The sequence below is a fragment of the Sceloporus occidentalis genome, unplaced genomic scaffold (genome assembly GCF_023333645.1).
Source record: "Sceloporus occidentalis isolate IW3139 unplaced genomic scaffold, rSceOcc1.0.p SCAF_1, whole genome shotgun sequence".
Lineage (NCBI taxonomy): Eukaryota > Metazoa > Chordata > Lepidosauria > Squamata > Phrynosomatidae > Sceloporus > Sceloporus occidentalis.
This window is the reverse complement of record NW_028316981.1, coordinates 41,370,932-41,395,615: the sequence shown is the minus strand read 5'-3', so window position 1 is coordinate 41,395,615 and position 24,684 is coordinate 41,370,932. Positions and strand designations below refer to the sequence as shown.

The following is a 24,684-nucleotide window of genomic DNA, read 5'->3' as shown; positions in this document are numbered from 1 at the left end:
ATCTGGAAATATCTACTTAATTCTCTAAGCTTGTCTGAATGGCTTTGTGAATATAAATGAATAAAGCAAGAAAGCATTTAATTTTAAATTAATTACAGTGACAGAGAGCTGTGGATGTACTGCATTTTTAATTTTATTTCCTGGAAGAAAATAAAGTTCTATCCCTCTCTAATTGCTAATAAACTCCTGGAAACCAATATATCACAGTGTCACATAATCTTTTGGGGCTCGAGGGAATAAAGGTGTCAAAAGCATTTATATTTTTCAATTAATACTAAAGGAAGCACTGTAGTCTGGATTTTGTTCCATAAGGTGACAACAGCATGTAGAACTAAAAAACAGTTGTTAATGTGTTCTGAATAGTACCATCGTCTTCTTGCTTGCATCTGCCTGCCTTGTGTGAGACAGCTAATGGGGCTTCAAATATCAATCAAGCCAAAGTCTATAAAACTGTGTCATTTACCTTGGTAAAGAGAAATGATAGGCTGAGTCCCACTGCTGCTAACATCAGTGGTAAACCCTACATGGGGCCATCATCCGTTCACTACTTTTGTTGCCAATGTTTCTATCATACTTTCAGCTCATCATTCCTCTGTTCTTACAAATGTCTGGGAGATTTCTAAAACAAATTACTAACATTATCAACACAAATGGCTTCAACTGGCAAAACTCAGTTCTACTCCAGCAAATACAGGAATCATTAACAATGAAAACCAAATTATTTGCTGCTACAAAATACTAGCACAATTCAGTTTTCTTATATCATAGGGAACTATATATAGGATTTTGATCTGTTAAATAGGACCACTAGGGAAATATCTACTTCTGAATGGAAATCATCACAAATGGTATAATAGTCTTTTTTTTTAAGGAGCTGAGCAGGCTGTCCTTGGGCCTGCCTTTCTCAAGGTAGGGAGCAGACTAGGTTCATCTAAATGTAAAGTACTTCACTAAGAAAACATCTCTTTGTAAGGTCTAAATAATTCCTGCATGCCTTAGATGGGGATCTTGTTGACGTTGTGCTATGTTTGAATTCAAGCTTCCATCATCTTTAGTTCAGCTGGCTAGGACTGATGTGAATCACATTCCTATTCTCTGCCAAGAGGGACAACATGAATGACATATGGAGCAAAATGGACAGTTTCCTGTGTGGAAAGGCCATAGCAGGAGTAGTGTGCATCTTTTCCATGTAGAAGATCACAAATTCTGTTCTTGGGAACTCTAAGTAAGGCTGAGGGAGGTATCTGTCTAAAACTTCAGAAAGTCAGTAGTGTCAGCAAGGCAGATGAATTCATGGTTTCATTAAACTCATCTGTGGTGGGAAAGGGCTCTGCATTTGGCTTGGCCCAGACTTGCCTCCTCTTCCCAGTGGAGCAGTAGTGCTGCCACCAAGCCCATCCTTGGAAATTTAACACCTTCTTCAGGTTCAACAGACACACACACACTCCCTTATGTTTATTGGGGAAACAAGATAATATCTACATGGTTTCAGGTATATCTTGTCATAGAGACATGTGACCAGAGCACCCTGCTTCTCCCTACAGGAAGAGGGGAGACTTTTTAAAAGTGGAAACTCTTTGATAACACACACACACACATACACACACACACACACACACTTATGAAAATATCATAAAAGGATATATTCAGTAATTCCAACTGGTTTAAAGCCCAGAGTTTTCCCTCACTCTTTCCCTGTGGTTGCAAGTATAATACCCAAGGCTAAAGCCCACTCTTGCTTTATATCATGATCTTTAAAGACTACCCCTTTTAGATTCTGTATGGCTAACTATAATTGAAAATTGCAAACACAACCACAGTTTAAGTCCCAACATGTATTTAACAACAATACAACAGATGTATATCAAATTTGATAAAATATGCACTTTCTCAAGTTTCAAGTATCCAGTGAGGTGCCAATGCAGTACTTGACCCTTCTGCCTGTGCTGCTCAATTGCATTGTAATATTTGGAGGTAAATCTGAAAACTCTGAATAAAAAATACAAAGGGAAAGCAAGTGCAATGTAGAAATCATACTACAAAGAATTTACCCTTTTGTTCCCTCCTAAATTAATGCCTGAAAATGCTAGTATCTTATTCAAGGAAAAAGCCTTGGTAACAGCATATCCTCCCCAGCTCCAGCTCCTCTCCTGAGCTCAGCCTGCAAGTACAGTCCCTTCCTTAGGGGTTCTTCACCTACTGAGCCAGACTAAATCAGAGATTACAAAGACCCAAAAATAAACATCATAGCAAACAACACTATTATATGAATGCTTTTGAGCAGGGAATGACTGCCACCTTTCTCCACAATTTCTAGATCTGTCCAGGCCACTTTATTTCAAGAGACTTTGTATATTGGTGCATGGCATAGTGGTTTGAGTGTTGGACTATGACTTAGGAAGCCAGGGTTTTATTCACAGCTAAGTCATGAAACCCACTGGGTGATCTTGAGCAAATCACATGTTCTTAGCCGCAGAGGAAGGCAATGGCAAACCTCCTTTGAACACATCGCCCAAGAAAACCCCATCATAGGTTCATTTGCCTCAGATGCTGCTGCCGAATAACCACAGGAGACCATGCTGGAGGAAAGGCCACAACTTTATTAAGCAAACCATTGGTAGGGATGGCACAATCAAACAACCCCACGTTTGTCTGATTAACCACAACCTGGCACCCACCAGGCATTGGGATGACCTAGGGGCTAAGGACCACCGTATGACCGTATCTCTGCCATGTGTTCACATATTCGCTAAGCCCCTAGTCACCGGGAGGTGCTCTTGCGTTATGGCCCCCGCAATGGCCATACGCCTGCCCTATTCGCCCCTGGGTCCCGACTGACTCCCAAACCAGAGCTCCGTAGCCCTGGTACCACACCATGCAGATCCTGGCCTATGCTGCCGCCCCAAAGTTGTGACAAAAAACCCAAACCCAAGCGGTGGGTGGGTGGGAGAAGGCTCAGCTCCTCCTCTCTTCCTGCTTGGCTCCTAACCATCCGGAGCCAAGCGCCGACTGAGGGCCGGGGCTGGCAGCACGGCCTATATAGGCCTAAGCCCCGCCCTCAGTACCACCTGACCAGGAGACTCCTCCTCCAGGGCAGCTGAACCAATCATCTGTCCTGGAGGACCGGAACTCCTGGTCACCGAGCCCAGCTCCCAGAGCGTCGCGGGGCGGAAGGGCCTCCCTTTCGCCCCGCGCACCAATAGGAAGCTGGGGCAAGCCCCAGAGCACTCTGGGGCTTGTAGTCGTTCGCTGCGTCTAGCGGCAAAGCGGTCAGCCCGCCGAGTCGGGCAACCACTTTTTTAGGCTGCATCTGCACTTCAGAAATAATCTGGTTTGTCATCACTTTAGCTGCCATGGCTCAATGCTATGGAATTCTGGGAAGTGTAGTTTGTTGAGGCATCAGAGCTCTTCTCATAATTCCATAGCATTGAACCATGGCAGCTAAAGTGGTATCAAACCAAATTATTTCTGCAGCTTTAGATTTACCATAAGTGAGAAATGATTTGAAGGCACACAACAATAAACAACAAAAACCTAAAAACTCCACCTATAAATCATTAATCAGAAATGACTGGAAGGGTTTGCTTTCTCCCCAACATTTTTTTTATCTGCAGGCCCTCCCTTGTCACATTAATATCCCTACATGAGAAAAGAGTGCCTTCATTTTCCAGAATGACAGATGCTACATATGATGTTGACTGCCTTATTAATAGTAGTGATTTCCCCCCTCAAAATTTTGCAAGAAGCCAATATTTGTTTTTGTTTTTTGATGACAGAGACACTATACGTGGTAACCACTAACCAACAGACTTTTTCCCCCAAATGATTGGTTATATTACAGACCCTTGCTTACAACAGCTTTGTGGAACTGAGTCTGAGTCTGAGTCAAAATTGTATACTTATTTGCTGGTATCTCTCCCTTGCCTTGATTCTCTTGCGTCAAGCTTTTCAACAAGCCCTCTTCTAAATCTTAAAAAGTTACAAGCCTGATGAAATCCTTGAATATCTGAAGCATTTTCTAGGTGCCTCTAAGTATTATGCAGATTATAGGAACAGTCAAGTGACAAGGAAGGAGGATGGAAAGGGACCTGCCTATTATACTGATAAGAGTGTCCAGTTTATTGAATTTAATGACTGTCAATTAGTTTAAAGATTCTTAATAAACTTATATAAAGAAAATAATTCATGCCTAATGTATTCAATTGAGTCTTTCCTTTCATAACTCAGCACTAAATGCAATGCCAACTCATTCCAAGTGCTGAAATGATGGTTGTTAATTTTGAAAAACCTTGCACAGCTCTGAAAGTAATGAACCAATTTAGACATGCTATACCCTAAAATGAAGGTAGGAAGAGATCCTACCAACATAAGAAAGCATCAGATATCTCTGACAGGTGAAGTGGTAAAAAAAGAAAGGCTCTCAGGAACAAAAATACCAAAAAAAGAAGAAATAATTGCAAATATGTTGGCTTTTTCAGACAGCAATAATATTTTAAAGATCTCACACAATTTTCATGTCCATTACACTTTGGTTAACTGACTCATTTCCTATAATTTGTGCATAGAAGGTCAAAATTAGATTTCAATTTGCAAAGTTGTGGTTTAAATAGATGATTGGGCACAATGTTTTTTTAAAGCCATTTTAAAAAATCCATATTATTCAGTCTCTCAAAAATGACCTTAAAGACGATTTTTCAAGGTCATAAATCACTTCATAACTTGTGTTCCTCTCTGAAATAGTACTGCGGCTCTGTTGCCAAAGTGAGGGGAAAAAGAGTATCTGTGAAAAAATTGCCCTCTCTACCAGTCTGAATTCTTAGTTTTTTGTGGGTTTTTCGGGCTATGTGGCCATGTTCCAGAAAAGTTTCTTCCTGACGTTTTGACAGCATCTGTGGCTGGCATCTTCAGAGAAAGATGCCAGCCACAGATACTGGTGAAACGTCAGGAAGAAACTCTTCTGGAACATGGCCACATAGCCCGAAAAACCCACAAAAAACTATGGATGCCGGTCATGAAAGCCTTCGACTTCACAGTCTGAATTCTGCTAATGGAATCTCAAGATCTAAGTCTGCTTATTTATTTAATTTATATACAGCCTCTGCACCACAAATGAAAAAAAATGTTCAAAGTAGCTAAGAGTAATTCAAATCTCTGTTTTTGGAAAACAGAAATGGAATGAGCATGTTTTTCAGTCTACTAATATTATCTGGCAGTCATTTTTGGTAGATCTCTCCTTCTGTTTTAAAGACATACTATTTATCTTAGGGTGAAAAATGTGCCCCACATCAAAGTATTGTCCTATAAAACAGCAAAGAAGAGGAAAGAAATATTGATTCAATTGAGCTTTTAGTCAAGCAGTGCAGCATTAGCATTTTGCTTTCTATTCTGTGAGGGTGATGAGTGATTTTGGATGAAGCATACAAAAGAAACTGAGACTGGTGCCAATAGAAATAGACCAGTAGCCATGATTTAGTATGGCCACTGCACACAATGGTTTGCTTCATGAACTCTTAGTATGTGATTGATAGGTTATGTTTTCTTCTGTTATTTCTGAGTATTGATAATTCAGTCACTTAAGAAAGTCACCAGGTATGTTGACTGAAAATACATATTTCCTTGCACTTTTCATCTTGTATTCACACAGCCTAAATGATTTTTTTCTAATAGTTAGTGTAGAAAAAACACATAGGACTTGTGTGTAAAATTGGTAGTGGGACTGTGTGAAAAGCCACCCACCCCCTACATTTCTTTCATCAACCTGTTTTTTGCACAAAACCCATCATCAGTTATCATCAATTATTTGTAATTAGCATCTAAAATAAAATAGGTGCTTAATGCAGACAAAAGTAAACATGACCTATGTATGTGCTCCTCTTGAAAGAGAATCACAAATTAAAACAAGGAGAAGAGCAAGCAAATTATGAATACCGACACTTTTTTAAAAAAAAAAATTGCCTGCCACATATTCCAATAATTCACTGCATCTGATCCCTATTGACTTTGCTTGGTAAGGATTAAAATAACTAGCCCCCAAGACTTGTAAAGACAATTGTGAGTTGTAAATTCATTAACTAATTCCCTTAGCCCCAAAGAAGCATGCTATCTCGATCAGCCAATTTACTTATGTAAATTTTCATGTACTCCAAGCACTCCCTAGCCCTTCTTAATCAATTATTTTAAAAATGCTTTGTATCATCAAGTTTCCCAAAACATATGAAGATGCCAGCCACAGACACTGGCAAAACATCAGGAATAAACTCTTCTAGAACATGGCCTCATAGCCCAAAAACCCACCCCCAAAAAATCATATATATGTCTGATTCTTTCTTTTTCTTTCGTGACACAGATCTTCTTGTACTGCAGCTTTGTTTGAAAATTACTTTGTTGATGTACCTTATGAATTTTATGTAATAATATCCAGTTGCACTGTTTTGTCCAGCACCAATGCAGTTGGGTTGACAGGGGAAGGTTTGTTGCATTTTTCAAAGATTTCACATATCTCACTATATTCTTCATCTGTTAGAAAACTTGAATGCCACCTGACAGAATGTACTTTGTGAAAGATTCCAGGGACAGAAAGGGAATGTTCCTAATCTAACAAACTTTTTGCTGCCATGAAGACTCCTCAAGTTGATCTGGAAGAGATAATGGAGATTATCAGATGGGGAAATCAGGAAAGAAAAAGGCATACTCTTGGCAAGTGCTAAAGATTTTCAGATGATGTCATGCTTACCCAAGACTTAACCCATGAAGATCCAGGAATGCTCCAGCAACAAACTATTTCCAGGACTTCCCCATGAATGGTTTGTTGATGGAGCATTCCTGGATCTTCATGGGTTAAGTCCTGGATAAGCTTGATGTATCTGAAAATCTTCAGTGTGATCACATGACTTTGCCAGGAGTATGCCTTTTACTCCCGCCTTTTCCCCCCATCTGATAATCTCTCAAGCCAGACTGAGAGGTGATGTTGAGGTCATAAAAGCTCTTAGCACCATATCAACTTGGACACTTTTTAGGTGGTGGTGTTTATAATTGTGCATCCAGCATGAGGGTAATAATCTGTGCCCTGCAGAAGAAGGTTCAGCAATCCAGAGGCTTAGTAGTGGAGTTGAAATTACTGCAGCTAGTCAGACCTTGTTAGATTTGAAGCTCTACTACCATCAGTATCCAACATATTTTGGATATTGGGGTGCACAAAAGGCTTTTAAAAGAAAATCAGCCTTATAGATTACAAGCTTTACATTGTATAGATCAGGAAAAACTATGGTCCACTCTTAAAGAAATAGGGGTGTTGCAACATTTGACTGTCCTGATGCATAACTTGTACTCAGGACAAGAGGCTACTGTTAGAACAGAATACAGAGAACTGGAGTGGTTTCCAAATGGCAAGGGAGGTCAGGCAAGGCTGCATCTTATCACCTTACTTGTTTAATGTGTATGCAGAACACATTATATGTAAAGCAGAAGTAGATTCAGAAGAAGGAGGCATAAAAACTGGAAAAAGGAACACCAACAATTTAAAATATGCAAGTGACACCACTGTACTAGCAGAAAACAGCAAAGACTTGAAACAATTATTGAAGAAATCCAAGCAAGAAAGTTCAAAGGCAGGGTTACACATGAACATTCACAAAACAAAAATAATGACCACAGGCGATTCACTTCACTCTAAAGTAGTTGAAGATATTTAAATAGTTCAAGATTTTCCATACCTTGGCTTAATCTTTAATCAAAATGGAGACTGCAGTAAAGTAATGAGAAGAAAACAAGCCTTGAAAGGGCAGCTCTGAAGGCACTTGACAAGATCCTGAAGTGTAAAGCTATATTATTGACCAATAAAGTCCATTTCATCATTTTTCACTTTCTATGTATGATTGGGAAAGCTGGAGAGTGAATATAGTTGATAGGAAGAAAATCAACTCATTTGAAATGTGGTGCTGGAGAAGAGTTCTGCAAAAACCAGAGACTGCTAAAAATACAGATAAATAGGCATTAATGCAAATTGGGTTTGAACTCTCCCTAGAAGCCAAGATGATTAGATTGAAGTTGTGAAGAAGACAATAATGCTTAACAAAGCAGAAGGCAGTAGGCAAAGAGGAAGACCACATTCCAGATGGTTATCCTTAATCAAGGAAGCCAACGGCCCTGAGCCTGCATGACCTGAGCAGAGCTGTTGATGAGAGGGGGAGTTGGAAGTCTGTCATTCATAGTGTCACCATAAGTAGAAGTCAACTTGACTACCGTTGACAACAACAAATCTTTGAATCTCTTTAAAAATGAAGGTACAATTTGTATTTATTTTAGTTGGCTCCCGTGTGTTTTCCAGAACATCTTATTCAATTCGGCCTTCCTACACTATTGTCAATGTTTGCTGAGCAACAGTAACAACAACAAAGTTGTTGGTGTGGTTTCCTTCCTGCTATAATACAAGGGTCCAAGGCAGAAGACAACAAAATAGAATTCAGAAAATTATATCCATACTAAAACCCTACACCATGGATAAGTAAAAAGTAAATAAAGTTTGGAAATCATTCTAAAACAGCCTTGTGAAAGAAAAATGACAGAGACTTTGGGGCAGTAAAGTTTAGAAATGTGAATTCACTGAGACGACACTTTTACACAGAAGTAGACAGGTTGATACTTCTCAGAAAGGAACAAGTATATAGATAGGCATCCTCCAGAATTATTGTATATGTGAAACAATGGCCCGGTACAGATGGGCATAAAGGGGCAGCAAGACTCCATCCCTTTCTGCCCCGGATTGTTGCCGTGGCAACTGCACAGGCATGGCAACAATCCACCCCGAAAGGGAGCTATGAAATGCAGGGGAGGGGAGGGGGAAAAAGAGAGGAGTGAGGGTAACAGAAATATGTAACATTTTGGCTTTGGGTGCACTGTCACTGGATCCCCTGCTGCCAGATGGGGGAAGAGATGCATTACTGCTGCCCCCATCTTTCAGCTGCATGCCTCCTTCTGCATCCCTGTTCTTTCCAAAAGTATTGCATTCTCTCTCTCTGGTTTTCTCTGGTTCTGGACAAACAGCAGTGGCAAGAAAGTGCAGCAGCCTTCACCAGTGCACAAGGAAGCATGAGGCAGAGGATGAACCAGGCAAGCTCGGCTGCAAGAAATAGCAACAGGTGCTGCTGTCACCACACATATTAATGATAATTCAAGGGGGAAGGAGATGGTGAGGCAGAGGATGGGGCAGCAAAGAGGAGGTGTAACAGCACTGCATGAGGAATCAGGAGATGGAGGGCCAGGAATTGGAGGGAGACACACTAGAAGTGTGTGTTGGAAGGTGCCAAAACAGCCTAAAGACACCAGATCACCCCTGATCTTGGAAACTAAGCAGGGTTAGCCCTACTTGGATGGGAGACTGCCAATGAATACCAGGTGCTGAAAACTATATTTCAGAGGAAGAAGCTGGCAAAACCACTTGAGTGCCAAAAAACACTTTCGGTGTGGGACAGCTCTGACTGCTGCCTATGGTATCCACCTCATGCTGCTGAATAACAACACCAACTGACTTTGTGGCTGACAACCCACTTCATGAAATGCATGGAGTGTTGCTTCATCTGGTAGCTAACAATGCAGATGATTGAGAAGAAGGCTATAATTAGTGGGATGAGAGGAAATTGAATCAAACATGGCAACTTTAATACTTAGCAGTGTGCTGCCCAAAGAATGTAGCCCACAGCAAGTGCTTGATCCTCTACCCACAGCTGCATAACACTGTGCCCTACTTGGATGAGAGACTGAAAGAAAGAAAGTAAGGAAATGTTGTATTTGCTGGTGTTTCCATGATCCCAATGACACATTTTCAGAAAACCCTGACCATCATCTCTCTCCCAATGTTTAAGCAAGATCAATATGTCTTCAATACCTAGTCTTAATGTAATTTTTACCCTATTTACAGTCCTTTCCTCAACTAGCTTACATAACAGATTTTCAGGCTCATGTATTCAGGCCTTGTGGGCAATTTGTACTACATTTTAATGAATACATGGTAAACTGCTTTGAACCATTTGAAAAAACACTGTATGTAATTCAATTCTTTTTTCATTTTTGTAAATATTTTAGGCAGATTTATATATATATATATATATATATATATATATATATATATATATATATATGCTGCCTTGAATCCCATCTTGGGAGAAAGAAAGGCTCTAAATTCAAAACCACAAGGTTGCGAGTTCAAGACCAGCAAAAGGGCCCAAGCTCGACTCAGACTTGCATCCTTCCGAGGTCGCTAAAATGAGTACCCAGACTGTTGGGGGCAAATTAGCTTACTTGCTAATTAGTTTACTTGCTGTTCACTGCTATGATCTTTGGAATAGCAGTATATAAATAAAACAAATTATTATTATTATTATTAATTAAATTCAATAAAGCAATAAAGGCTCTTATTTATAATTATTGTTATATGATTCTTTAGAAATCTTAGCCTTTTGTTTGCTTGAAAAGTTGTTGCTTATTTTAACTTTCTTTGCTTTGTTTCCAGCAATTTAAGATGACATTATTGTACCAATGTTCTTTATTCCTTACAAGATGTTTTAAAAATATTTGAAGGGGCACATATACAAGAGACCATGAGATTTCCCCTTCACCCTTTAGTATGGCCTGCTTTCTATTTCCTTGGGGCAAAAAGCTGTCCTGAGGGCATGTAATTTTCCTCCATCATTAAATTTTTGTTCTGATGATTTGTGTAGCTGTGTTGGCTGCATAGTTTCACTGATTTTATTCTAAGTCACCTATTTTAAACACACTCACATAGAAATATGCAGACATGCTTATTTCAGCAACAAAATAGGATTTCAGTATTCAATTTACTGAAAATAACACACCACCTTTGAGAGGAGTGTATATCTTTTTATATTTATTTATTTATTGGTTGTTGAAATTCTTTCAATATTTCACTGCCATTCTGTAATGTGTTTTATGCAGAGAGCATAAAGAAGCCCAGTGTAGTTATCTATTTCCTTCTCCCTCTCTCCATGCTTTTCTCTTAGTCATTTCTGGATATCGATATAGCAAGAGTGTGGAGTGGAAAAAGAGAAGCAATAGAAAGATAAGCCACGCACTTGTATATACTGATAAAAATGAGTACATCTATCAAGACAACTGCTGTCATTAATATTAATAATAATTAATAAAGGGAATGATTGTATCCAAAGAAATGTCACATAGAAATTGATTTTACATGGTGCATTGAAGGCCTGATAGCTTTGGAATTAGCAGTGCAAAAAGATCTTTTTATCTCAAGGTTATCAATTCAAATGCAGCCACAATCGATAGTGGGTGAAAGCTAGCTGTGGATGGATTTTGACTTCCTGATCCCAGTCTATTTTCTGGGGATAGATGCTTATGTCAGCAAAAACGAATAATCATAGGGACAGTTTTTGCTTTGTTTTGTTTTCTGCTTCAGAATGGGCTTCATACTAGTGTCCTTCCTTCCTTCCTTCCTTCCTTCCTTCCTTCCTTCCTTCCTTCCTTTAGGTTCACAGCAAAATAAAATAAAAAGCAATTTCCACAGCAGTGTAGGTGTATATTTGTCTGTCTATGTGTATGACAAAAGCAACATTCAATTTGTAATATATTGTGAAAGGCCAATACTGGGATAGAAAATGTGTGGCCCTCAAGCTGGTGCTGAACTGCAACTGCCAGCATTCCATACTATCATATCTGTGGACTAGGACTGCTGAGACACGCAGTCCAATAACTGGTGGGCTGAACAAACTCCACCTCTAGCCTAGTCACTTGCTTTTGCCATATCAATCCATGTCACTTCAAGGTTTTATAGCAGAGGTATGGATGGATTGTCTCTAGTGTGGTCTCTCCCACCTTTTCCTCTCTCCGACAATCCTCTGCCACCCAGAGGCAAGATGCAGGCAATGGAGCAAGTACTGGCACAATGCTTTTCCTCCTCATCATCAGGTGTAAAATAGATGATGGCAAAAGGAGAAGCAGCAGGTCTAGGGATGCCAGAGGCAGCTCTCAGCCAGTGTCCAACAATGACAATCCCTCATGCCTTTTCTGCACAATATTAATTTTGTCTTCAGATGATTCTCCCTGGGCACCATTCTACAAACAGGACAACAGAAGTGTAAAAGCTCTTTTGCCATCACAATGTCCTAACCTCAAAAGGTACAGGTAAACCGGACATATAAGGAGCAGCAGCATGGTGTGGGGACTATTCAGTTAAGGCTCTGGAGACCAGGGTTTGAACCCCTACTCAGCCCTGAAAACGCACTGGGAGCTGAAACAGATGGCCATAAAGCACTGGACCAGGGCCACAGAAACCAGATACCATGGCCCCATTCCAGTGTTTTTCCAGCCCAATGCTGGAAAATGCCATTCCTTTTTGAACTGTAAAAGAGGTGCTCTTTCAGCCGTCACTGCAGCTCTTCTGCACTCCTGTGGTATATGGTGTCTGGTCCCTGCTTTGCAGGAACTCCCCAATGCTTCCTGCCATCTGATCCTGGACCTTAGGCAAGTAACACTCTCTAAGCCTCAGAAGAATCACAGAATTACAAAGTTAGAAGTGATTACAATTGTCATTCAGTCAAATCCCCTACCATGCAGTAATACACAAGCAAAGCGCTCCCAACAGATGGCCAACCACCCTTCGTTTAAAAACCTCCAAAGACAGAGACTCCACCACTCTCTGAGGGAAGTTCTTCCTAGTATTTAGGTGGAACCTGTTTTCCTTAGCTAAAAACCATTACTCTGTGTCCTAGAACCCTATTGCATAGGGTTAAAACCCTGGTTTACCATTCCCAAATTCACTCCTAATTCGGGAGGAAGCCAGGTGTTATCTGACTTCCAAAAATAGCTGCTCAAGTGGCTTACAGGGCCCAGACTGCACCCGGGATGGACTCAGGTGATGACTCAGAGGTGATTTATGTGTGAAAACACCTGGTTTCCTCCTGTATTCGGACTGAATTCAGGAAAGGTAAGCTGAGTTTTTAGCCCTATGCAATAGGGTCCCTAGTCTGTGTCCTATATGACTCAGGTCCAGCTATTTGGCAGACCGCATCTCCCTGTATAAGACAGCCCAGGTTCTGAGATACTCAGGAGAGCCCCTTCTCTCCATCCCACCACCATCACAAACACAGTTGATGGAGATATGGGAAAGGGCGTTCTCAGTGGCTGCCTCTAGCTTCTGGAACTTCCTTTCCAGGGAGGTCAGAATGGCCCCCTCCTTGTTGTCTTTCTGCCAGCAGGTTAAAACCTTCTTATGCAGACAGACTTTTGAAACAGAAAGGTTTTAAAGAACAGGCTGGGGTGTTGTATTGTTTTAAAGTGTTTTAAATGTTAATATATATTTTAACAGTATCTTATTCTTTTAACAACCAATCTGTTTTAATAGTGTAATAATTTAATTGTATTTTAATGTATCACTTTGTATGTTTTTAATTGTACTTTTCTTTTAATATTATGAACTGCTCTGGGTCCCAGTTTTAGGAAATGAGTGGGATACAAATAAATATTTTAATAATAACAATAATAAGTCTGTGCACCAGCAGAAAACAAGCTTGTTCTGTTCTCAGTATGACATCCCTTCAAATATTTAAACAGGGCTATTGTGTTAACAGCTAATCTTCTCTTCTCCAGGATAAACATACCGAGCTCCCTAACTCTCTTCTCATAGGGCACGGTTTCCAGATCTTTCACCATTTTGATCACACTCCTCTGGACATGTTCCAGCTTGTCAACATCCTTTTTGAATTGTGGTGCTCAGAACTGGACACAGTATTTCAAGTGAGGTCCAACCAAAGTAGAATAGAGTGGTACTATTAATTAATAGTGCCACTCTATTCTGCTTTGGTCAGGCCCCACCTGGAATATTGTGTCCAGTTCTAGGTACCACAATTTAAAAAGGATGTTGAGAAAATGGAGCGTGTCCAAATGAGGGCGACTAAAATGGTGAAGGACCTAGAAACCATGCCCTATGAGGAACGACTTAGGGAGCTGGGGATGTTTAGCCTGGAGAAGAGAAGGTTAAGAGGTGATATGATAGCCCTGTTTAAATACTTGAAAGGATGTCATATTGAGGAGGGAGCTAGCTTGTTTTCTGCTGCTCCAGAGACTAGGACCTGGAGCAATAGATGCAAGCTACAGGAAAAGAGATTCCACCTCAACATTAGGAGGAACCTCCTGACAGAAAGGGCTGTTTGACAGTGGAACACACTCCCTTGGCATGTAGTGAAGTCTGCTTCCTTAGAGGTCTTTAAACAGAAGCTGGATGGCCATTTGTCGGGGATGCTTTGATTTAGATTTCCTGCATGGTAGGAGTTGCACTGGATGGCTTTTATGGCCTCTTCCAACTCTATGATTCCATGATTCTATGGCCTGTTACAGACTGCCAAAATAAAGCTGCTTTGTGTCTCTTTGGAGGTATGCTATTTAAATGATGCATGCATCCTAAGAATCTGGAAGCTGCACCAAAGCTGCACCAAAGCTGCACCAAAGTGCTTAGGAATGGAGTGTGGCTTTGGCGCGACCTCCGGACTCTTAAGACCCATGCATCATTTAAATAACATACTTCCAAAGAGACCCGAAGCAGCTTTATTTTGGCAGTCTGTAACAGGCCTATGATTCCCTTGATGTAGATACTGTACTCCTATTGACACAGCCCAAATCATATTGGAATGCAATGGCAAACTCCTTTTGCCTCAGATGCTGCTGCCAAATAACCACAGGAGACCAAGCTGGAGGAAAGGCCACAATTTTATTAATTAGCAAACAATTGGTAGGGTTGGCACAAAGCATGAGGTCAGGATCTGCGAAATCAAACAACCCCATGTTTGTCTGATTAGCAAAAGCCTGGTCCCCACCAGGCATTGGGATGACCTAGGTGCTAAGGTACACCACTTGGCCACAACTCTGCCATGCATTCACATATTCGCTAAGCACCTAGTCACCGGGAGGCGCTCTCACATTATGGCCCCGGAATGGCCATACGCCTGCCCTATTCGCCCCCGGGTCCCGACTGACTCCCAAACCAGAGCTCCGTAGCCCTGGTGCCACACCGTGCAGATCCTGGCCTATGCTGCCGCCCACAAGTTGTGACAAAAAGCCCAGAACCAAGCGGTGGGTGGGTGGGAGAAGCACCCCAGCGCCTCCTCCCTTCCAGCTTGGCTCCGCCCTCAACCGAAGCCAAGCGCCGACTGAGGGCCAGAGCCGGCAGCGCGGCCTTAAATAGGCCCTCGCTCCGCCCCCAGACCACGTGGTCAGGGAGACTCCTCCTCCAGGGCAACTGCCCAATGAGCTTCCCTGGAGGACCAGAACTCCCAGACCATAGAGCCCGGCTCCTAGAGCATCGCAGGGTGGAGAGACAGCCCTTCTGCCCCGCACACCAATAAGGAGCCGGGGCAAGCCCCAGAGGACTCTGGTGCTTGTAGTTTTGCCGCCGCTTCTAGCAGCAAAGCAGCCTGCCCGTCCAGCCAGGCGGCCGCTTTTTGAACAAATCATGCCAAGAAACCCCCATGATAGGTTTGCTTTAGGGTCTCCATGAGTCAGAAACTACTTGAAAGTACACAACAACATCATCAACAACAAATCTAACAAAAAGTATGTTCATATTTTCTCCCCTTTCCAAACTTAATCATATTTCCATTACACTGCCGAGATGACTGTTTGTACATTATTACCTCTGCTTGAGTAATAACATTAATAACTCTAATGCATTTTCCATGCCGTTGAAAATGGTTATCTCTCAACACCGCCAGGGAAAAAAGTGATGATGAAGATTTCTTTTTAAAGAAAAAATAATTTTTGTATTTCCAAAGCAATCTTGGTCTATTCCTCTGTAAGTGACTGCACACTAATGTCACTACAGTGATATTATTAGAGTGAAGGTACTTCTTCCTAGTTGGTCTCAAGAAGAACCAATCTAGTGAAATACATATTTGCAGGGTCAACAAAGTAGATCTGAGATTATGCTCGTGAATGAATGAATGTATGAATGAATGAACAAGATTATGCTGCTGCTGTTGCTGCTACTGTTATTGTTGTTATATGTCTTCAAGTTGGCTTTGATTTATGATTATCATGACCATCAGATTTCTTGGAAGAGCTGTTCTGAGGGGGTTTGCCATTGTCTTCTCTAAGGCTGAGAAAGTATGACTTGTCAAAGGCCACCCAGTGGCTTCCATAGCTAAGCAGAGATTTGAAACCTGATGTCTCAGAGTCCATTCTGCACCTCACACTACTACACAGGGCTGAAAAGTTATACTTTATGCCAAGTCCCTAACTTTATCTCTGAACCTCTAACAACAGATTTAGTTAGGGAGAGAAAACAAATCAATTCTTTGATTTGGTGCACAAACCAGTCCCAAGCTAGACTAAGCACAGGTACATGGACCATCTCGCCCCCCAAAAGATATGAGAATAGTACAAACAAGTTGTTAACAGGACAATTTTCTTCCCTAGTCTGTTTCCATCCACTTGCATATCCTTGAATTTGCTAAGCTACACTGTAAACCATCTAGTAGGACATACCGAACACAACATAACCTCTCTTTTGCTACCAGACAGCTGTTAGCATTTGGCAATGATGCTGACAAGGATTCTAGAACCCAGTGGCCATGGGTTACATACACTGAATTGGTATCTGCCATGCAATTGTTTTTTGTCTCATTTTTAAAAATGGCAATACTATGACAGTGCTTCAGTCTCCAAAAGTAATACTCAGATGATTCATCTGGAATTAAACAATATGGGGAGGGGGAGAGAAACTATTTATTCATGCAGCTTCAAATGTCCACCCCCAAGGAACACTGATCACAAAATGTCCTTGTCATTAAAATTTGTCCTTGGATTGCTAAATTACATTTAAACTTGTAAAATTAACCATTAGCGATAATAATTTTCTATTGATGTTCATCACTGGAATATCTATCATTCCAGAGTTGCCCTCTAGGGTCATCTCTTATGTCTCATGTGTTTTCATTTTGTTTTCCAACTCTTCCCACCTGAAATTTCTATTGCAGAAATCTATACTCCATATTTCTAATTCCCTCTCCTTCTTTGCAATGTTTCCTTTGTCCCTAGTTCCCTCTCTTCCTTTGCAATGTTTGCTTTGTTTTGTTTTCCAAAACCAATTGCTTAATGAAGACAGGAGAAATGTAATATTGGAAATCTATGGCAAAAGAATTTCTTTGGAGGTTCATTCTTGAAGACCTTGGGGCTAAATGCTTTTGTGTGCAATAAACATACTATTTAAAAAAAAAGTTGAAACATATTATTTCAATAATGTTTGTTCCCATAAATAAATAGTTGTTCAAGATAGTTTCACAAAAATGACAAACACAGATTTCTTTCTTATCACTACAATGTTGTGTACTATTTTTTCCCTCAAAATTGAGCAGCTATCACAACATGTATGACCCGTGGCCAATTCATTGTGTTGACAAGCCACAGGAGGACAAATGGACAAGCAACCCAATATTTCTTGCAGGTCCTGCTATTAATGTAGAATCCAAAGTAATGTACAATTCAAGATTTGTGCTGCTGATCTATTCAGCACCATGGGAGGTGTTGTGTCTCCTACAAAGCATTGTTCACCAAGATGAATTGTGAGAACCTCTGGAAAGCTATTGAAAGGGGCCGTGGGAGGTCTTCACACCATCTGTTCTTGTAGCCTTATAGAGCACCAGTTCCTCAGTAAGTCTGATCTGACTTCTTGGGACAAGGTTATGCTGCTGAATGAGGGGTAATGAGGGGAAAATACTGGTAGTTACTAAAGAAAACCATTTACATGAAGACATAAGATTAATATACGCCCATCTATGTGGGTTGGTGTGTTTTCCTCCCTCAGTCCTCAGTATAACAGGAGAGGTGACCTTGTGTAAAATAACAACATAACCATAATAGACACAATGCCACTTCCTGACCAAAAAAAAAAAAAAAATACCTAGGTAAGTGCATGAATATTAAACTGTAAGAGAGGAAAACAGATTGTAGAAATTTAGAAATTAAAGTTTTAATTTAAAGAAATTAAACTGGAACTGTTCTGGAAAGGGGGAAAAGAGAAAGCACAGGAAAGATGAATGTTCCACTACGGGTGGAAATTGTATCCCACACAGCCCATGACCCCTCTGCCCCCAAACCTCAATAGATGCCAGTGGACCCATTTGAGCTCATAAACACTTTTTCTGGGGGCCAACCAAAGGAACAAAAAATTGTGCATAGTTTTTGTGGGTTTTTCAGGATATGTGGCCATGTTCTAGCAGAGTTTCTTTCTGACGTTTCGCCAGCATCTGTGGCTGGCATCTTCAAAGAATGCTTTGCCTGGAAAAATTGGGTGTATATATACTGTGTGAGCCTGGGAATGCAGGGGGGATTGGCATGTGTATTGTTCTGTGTTGATGGCTGGCCTGAGGCTGGGAGGCTAATGCAAAAGACGATTAATGTCTGCTAATTGGTGATCATTATCTGCTGGGAATGCCCCTGACTCTGAGTGGTTTCCTATTTGCATTTGCTGAGTCCTTATTTTGCTATTCCTCAAGACTGGTAGCCAAATTTTGTTCACTTTAAGGGTTTCTTCTTTGCGGTTGAAATTGTCCAGGTGTTTGTGGATTTCAATGGCTTCCCTGTGCATCCTGACATGGTAGTGGTTGGCATGGTCCAGAACTTCAGTGTTTTCAAACAGTATTTTATGCCCAGGATGCAGTGCCTCTTGTGTTCCTTGACGAGACTGGGCCAGCCAGAAAAATCAGCAGTAGCAGAACATGCCACTAACCATCCTGGGCATGAAATACTGTTTGAAAACACGGAAGAAGGGATGTAAAGATCTTTATGCTACTAGCTAATTTGGCCAGTGTTAGGTACTATCTATAGAAGATTTATTTATGCTACCTTTAGTGAACTTCCACAGCCTCACCTACATTGTAGCATTGTTTATCATGGAGTAAATAAACAAACAAATGCTGATGGCATAAACTGCAGCAATCTGAAGAGAATACCACTAGATAAGTAAATGTCTACGTATGGGATCATCATCACCGTCATTATCATCATCAGTAATAATTATACCACACCAGCAATGTATATGGCCATTCCACATAGCCTACCTTTCTCCATTAATCCCATCAGCAACCATATAAGGAAGGTCACCTGGTAAATCCACTGAGCAAACAGTGATATGAAGTTCAGCCCAGCATTCTAACCATTACTTCATAATGATTCCCTCAGAGTTCACTATATAAATGGTACCAGCGCCAAAATACAGTGTGCTTGCATAATATGCAGGTGCACTTTATGTGGCTTTAGGCATACGCTGAAAGCCGCGCAGGGAGAAGGGGTGGCGCATCTCATAGGGACTAAAGGGGTGCGTGCCCATGGTGCGCGCATGCTGCTGCGTGACCACACCACCACATGCATGAGCCCTATTCAATTAAATGGGACTTGAGCATAGGCAGTATTTGCTTTACACAGGGGAGTCTGAAATGGATCCCCTGTGTAAAGTAAGGGGGCACAGTACAATGGTAGAAAAAGAATGCAAGAACAAATGCACAGGTTTATATAAGGCAGTGGTCACCTGGTATCCACTGTATGCTACCTTTAGTGAACTTTCATACCATCACCTACCTTGAAGCATTGCGGATACCAAAATCTGTGGTTTGTCAAATCCCATTATATACAATGGCAAAATAAAATAGTGTACCTTATAAATATGGAAAAATCGAGGTGTTGTTTTTTTTTAATTTGTTAAAGATATTTTGAAGCTGTGGATTGTTGTGACAAGGAACAATGGGAAAAATGGAAGCAGTATTTGAGACCAGTATGGAAATATCTTTCCAATATGAATAGGAAAATGTATGTGTGTTTTCCTACTCCTTCCAATAGTTCTTCAAGATATAGCTAGTGACCCTGACTGTGTCAACCTGCCAGAACAGAGAATGGAAGGTTGTAGGAGCCAGACTGCAAGGCCTAATGGAAACAGGATAGATAACTTGTGCCTGCATATAGAATCACTCTACAGCTCCCCAAGTCATTACTCTATAGTCCCACAAGATCGTACAGAGTTTTGTTGACATCACAAACACTAACACACACCTCCCTACCAAGAAGTATCTGCCTTTTTGGGGTCATAATGGGATAAAAATATATGACCTGCCTAGTATGCATACTCCAGAAATATGGCCAGCTAATTGACACTGTGTTTACGTAGAGATAGGATGCTTTGTGATTATCATATAGAAATATATAATATGATTGTATGTCTGTTCCTTTCCTTTGTGTCAGATGTTTCTGGATCATTAAACCACTGACACCTATTTGCTGTAGCAAATAAAACTATATATTTTCATCCTTTTGGTGTGAACATGTGGGTTTAACCAGAGCAACAAACTCCCTTTTTGGTGGATATCAGCTGAATCAGTAGATACAGAATCCATGGCTACAGAGGGCCAATTGTATGCAAATTAGGTACCCAGGTTTGAAGTATTAGCACATGGCAAATCAAAAAGCCAGCAGAAACCAGCTTTCCTTAGGCACAAGAACATACATACATATATACATACATAAATACTTCCTTTCACTGTAAACTAGAGAGGGAGAAATTTTTTTTTGGGGGGGAGCATTCAAAATTGTAGGGCTGCCTGGCTCTTTATATGCTGAAAACAAGTGGCTGCTTATGTTGTTCAATGACACACATCCATCTACTTCAAGCCTCCTAACCTGAAAGAGATGTAGAAACACACTGGAATATAAAAATGCCATTTGTCCCCTTCAAGGTCACTTGCTCTTGTAAGATGCTTTCAGTAAAGTCCCATTTTAAGAGATGAGGGAGTCAGAGGATCTGTCTAGAGTCCTTCTCCCATCATGCATTATTGATTAATTTCATATTACAGTTATTATATCTTTATGAAGTGTGTGTACTGGACCTTTATTTATCCAAGATCAGCTAATTTTTAATGACTCGGTCCTATCGCCAAAGCCACTTCTTTAACCAAATTGCTTAGCTTTCTTAAACAGGAAGACAAAGAATGTTGTGATGCCTCACACTGACAACAGCATGAAATATGCTTAGAATTGGAAAGCACACAATTGGACATCACAGCTTAAAACACCAACAGCAAATATTTGATGAAAGGTACCTTTCAAAAGATATGGAAGAAGAAAGGATAGAAAAGGGGAGGAAAGATCAAGGGTATGAACTCACAAAGATTTCTGAAAGCTCATTTCAGCACAAACAGTGATTTGTACAATCCACATTAACCTTAACAGGGAGGAAAAAGAAGCTTTTCATACAAAAGACCATGCATTTAACAATGTGCTCTGTAGCTTTATTATAGCAGATATTTATTTTCATGGGAGGGGAAATACCTCTATGAATGATCAGGCCAAGGGTTCATGCTCTGGTCAGGCAGAGCATGGGTCATTAGAAAGGTCTGAGCAACTGGAAACTGTTTAAATGCTGTTGGGAATTTGCATATAAAAGAGAGAGGGAGAAAGAGAAAACAAGGCAGCTGAGACAGAACCGATTGGGATGGGGACAACATGTTCTCTAAACTTGCCTTTGAGTGAATGAATTGGCTGAAGAAGAAAATGGGTTGTATAGAAAACAAAAGCCTTTATGTGTTACAAAATGTACAAGTAAACTTTCTTTTTCTTTTCTTTTCCCTTTCTTTTGATAATTACCTTGCTCATTGATTTAAAATGCCATATCACTATTGGTTTTGTGTTACAGGAATAGAGGGCAAGGTTCAGTTCTCTCACTCAGCAATGTTCATGTTATTACATCTGTGTAAGACTCATCTTGCAAAACAAGGATGGGTACAGTACAGACCTCTAGTTTTTGGACTGTAGCCCCAGCAGCCCTTGCATGCCAAGCATGTGCTCTACCCCTGATATTTCCAGAACTCACTTCTTGCTAGGAAGGAGAGAGTCAGGAAAGATGCAGTGATTCAGTTGTGCAAGAAATGCTCTACAAATACTGTGAGGCTCAAACATGATTAGGAATTCTCCAGTGCAGCTATTTGTTTATTGATATGTTTGTGGTAGATCCGTGTTTTACAACTGAAATGCTTATAAGAAAGGAATTAATATTTGCCACTTGTTTTCTTGGCTGAAAAATGGGTTTCCCAACACTTGGGAAACCCAGTCAGGAAGAAGAAAACAGTGGCAAGTATTCTCATGTCACAAATTGTTCCAGAAACTTATTCTGTATAGAAGTAAATGCCAGAGGGACTACATGAGAATTGTGAGGGTACGTACACACAAGAACACTTTTTCTAGGCAGCCACCTGTGTTTTTTGTGCAAAACTGCTTGTTCACAAGAAGTAACATATTAGTAATTTTTTTTTGCACAAAAGCCAGCAATATCACACAGTAAATAATAATCCTGCACAAAGCATGGAACTCTTGTGCAAAATTGCTGTTTCTTGTGCAATATTTTTGTTGTTCAGGATTGCATTTTCCCCCCATAGAAAACAGTAGCCTTTCACAAAAAACACTTGTGGCTTTCTGGAAACATCATTATATTGTGGAAATAATTTCCCAAAACACTTTGGCATGTGTGAATACAGAAATATTAAACATTATTTGTATCATTCATTTGCAAGAATGAAATACTCTTATATTAACACCCTACTCCTTATTAACTTTTAATAAACAATGTATTTGAAAAGTAAATGAAGTTTACAAACTGGAGATGGTAGAAAGAAAAGGGAGAAGTTGGCAACCTGATGCAGAAAAATAAAGAACAATAGTTTTTGGCTCACATTCCTTCAGAGTTATTGTTTGCATTAGTAATGGCTGGCAAGTAGGACAAAAGAAAACCCCAAAAGTGACATCTTAAATGCAAATTGCTGCATACGATTTAAGAAGAGCCTTTTTTTTTACGGTGGACATTACAACAAGGCCATTTTACTCTCATGTTATGTAAATAATCTCAGTGCAGTTACAAAAGCAAGAAAATTCATAGATATCTTTTGTAACAATGACAAGGGTCTTTTGTGTTTCTACTGTAAAATAGTCAGCAAGAGTTAGACACTATTCTGGAAGACTATGGAGAAAAGGCACTAATTTCAGATAAATAATTTGGTGGTGTCAGGCCTACTCTTTCATAACATAACCCTTTTTGGCAACATCATTACCAAGACAGAGGTTTTGTATTCAATGGCCTTTCAAAATGAAACAAATCTGAAATTGAATCCTTTCCAGCCAAATCTCAAAAGTTCAGGATAATGCAAATGTCAACTCCATTTTTCTGCCTAACAACAATCACCATCCCATCCAAAGCAGAACTAAGATGGAAAAGCAGATCACATGCATTATTTTTTCAAACTTTTCTCTTCACTTGACTAGAACTAATTATAAGGGAAAGCATTTCATAATATTGTCTGTGCTTTCCATTAGAGCCAATTTCTTTAAAGTTTTTCTTGTACAGCTATAATCATGCAGCACAGAAGAGCCAATCATACAGTCCTGAACATTCACAAAGTAAAGAAGCCAGCAATGAGCCAAATAGGGGTTGATGTTCATCCAAAGAAATCCAACAATACTGAAGAGATCAAAATAGCAGATAAACTTGCATAAGAAAAGCTCTGTATTTTTCATATCATTGACATTTTACAAAATATTTTGCATCTAGAGCAGGAATTGTCCAAAGGATAGTACAGTTCATTCCATTTGGGTTATTTAACAGTGAATACTTACAGTAAATTATTTTTAAATGGTCAGTACTTCTTGATGCTAGTTTTTATAGTAGCAATGGTAAGATAATGTTCCAGCATCAAGTGTTTCATCCTTCCAATTTTCAGCTTTTGATGACTTCAGCATATCACTTACATTCATTTATTGTAAAGGTAAGTTTCAAAGTTATGCTCCCAGCCCCCTTAGGTGTCAAAGAGCTAAACTATTTGCTATATAAGAGGAACCATTTTTCTCCTCTTAACACCTAATTTCACTAATTTGCAATCTAGCCTGCAAAGTAAATACTCTGAAGCATTTTAAATTTCATAGACCAGAGTAGCAGATTCTAATTTAGGCAGAGAGACATTCAACTATCCTCCAATTTATTTATTTTTCCTTGCATGAAATACTTGAACATTCAAGCAAGGAAATTTTTTGAAGTTTGGCTTGCATGAGCTAAAGCTCAGAGTTTCAGTTAAATACTTTGAAGAACAGTTTACTTTGTCGACTTTTGAGTGGCTCATAAATGGGCAAGTCAAGTTTACTGTCATATCAGTCCTAACATAGAGAATTTTCTAGTATACACTGTCTATTATCAATCCAGTTAATCTACAGAAAGATTCCACTTTGGTAGTCCACAATCAAACTATCTTTTTTCCCCCATGCACTTACTTCATGGGGAGAGGATGAATTAAAAAACAGGCAGAATAAGCTCTAGACAGACCATTGTTAGTTGGGGCCTCTTCACCCTACTCAATTATAGCAACGTATGCCACCTTAACTGTCATTGCAATATCCTATGGAATCCTAGGATTTGTAATCTGGTTGAGACTTCTAAATACACTCTCCTAAATTGCCCTTCCCTAAATGCCAGTATCAGGACTCCACAGGACTCAACTATGCCAGTTAAAAGTGGTAACATATTGCTAAAATTGTGTCATGTGAATGGGTCCCTGATCTAGGATCAATGAAAGTCTCCTTGTACAGTGCGCCCACGCCATACGCAGGCGCGCCATATGCGGCCTTGAGTATACG

At 40.1% G+C, this 24,684-nt stretch overlaps 1 protein-coding gene across 6 annotated transcripts in view; it reads right to left on the bottom strand.

The window, feature by feature from the left end:
• Positions 1–24,684, bottom strand: part of CHL1 (cell adhesion molecule L1 like) — a 325,279-nt gene that overhangs the window by 203,594 nt on the left and 97,001 nt on the right. The window lies entirely within an intron of this gene.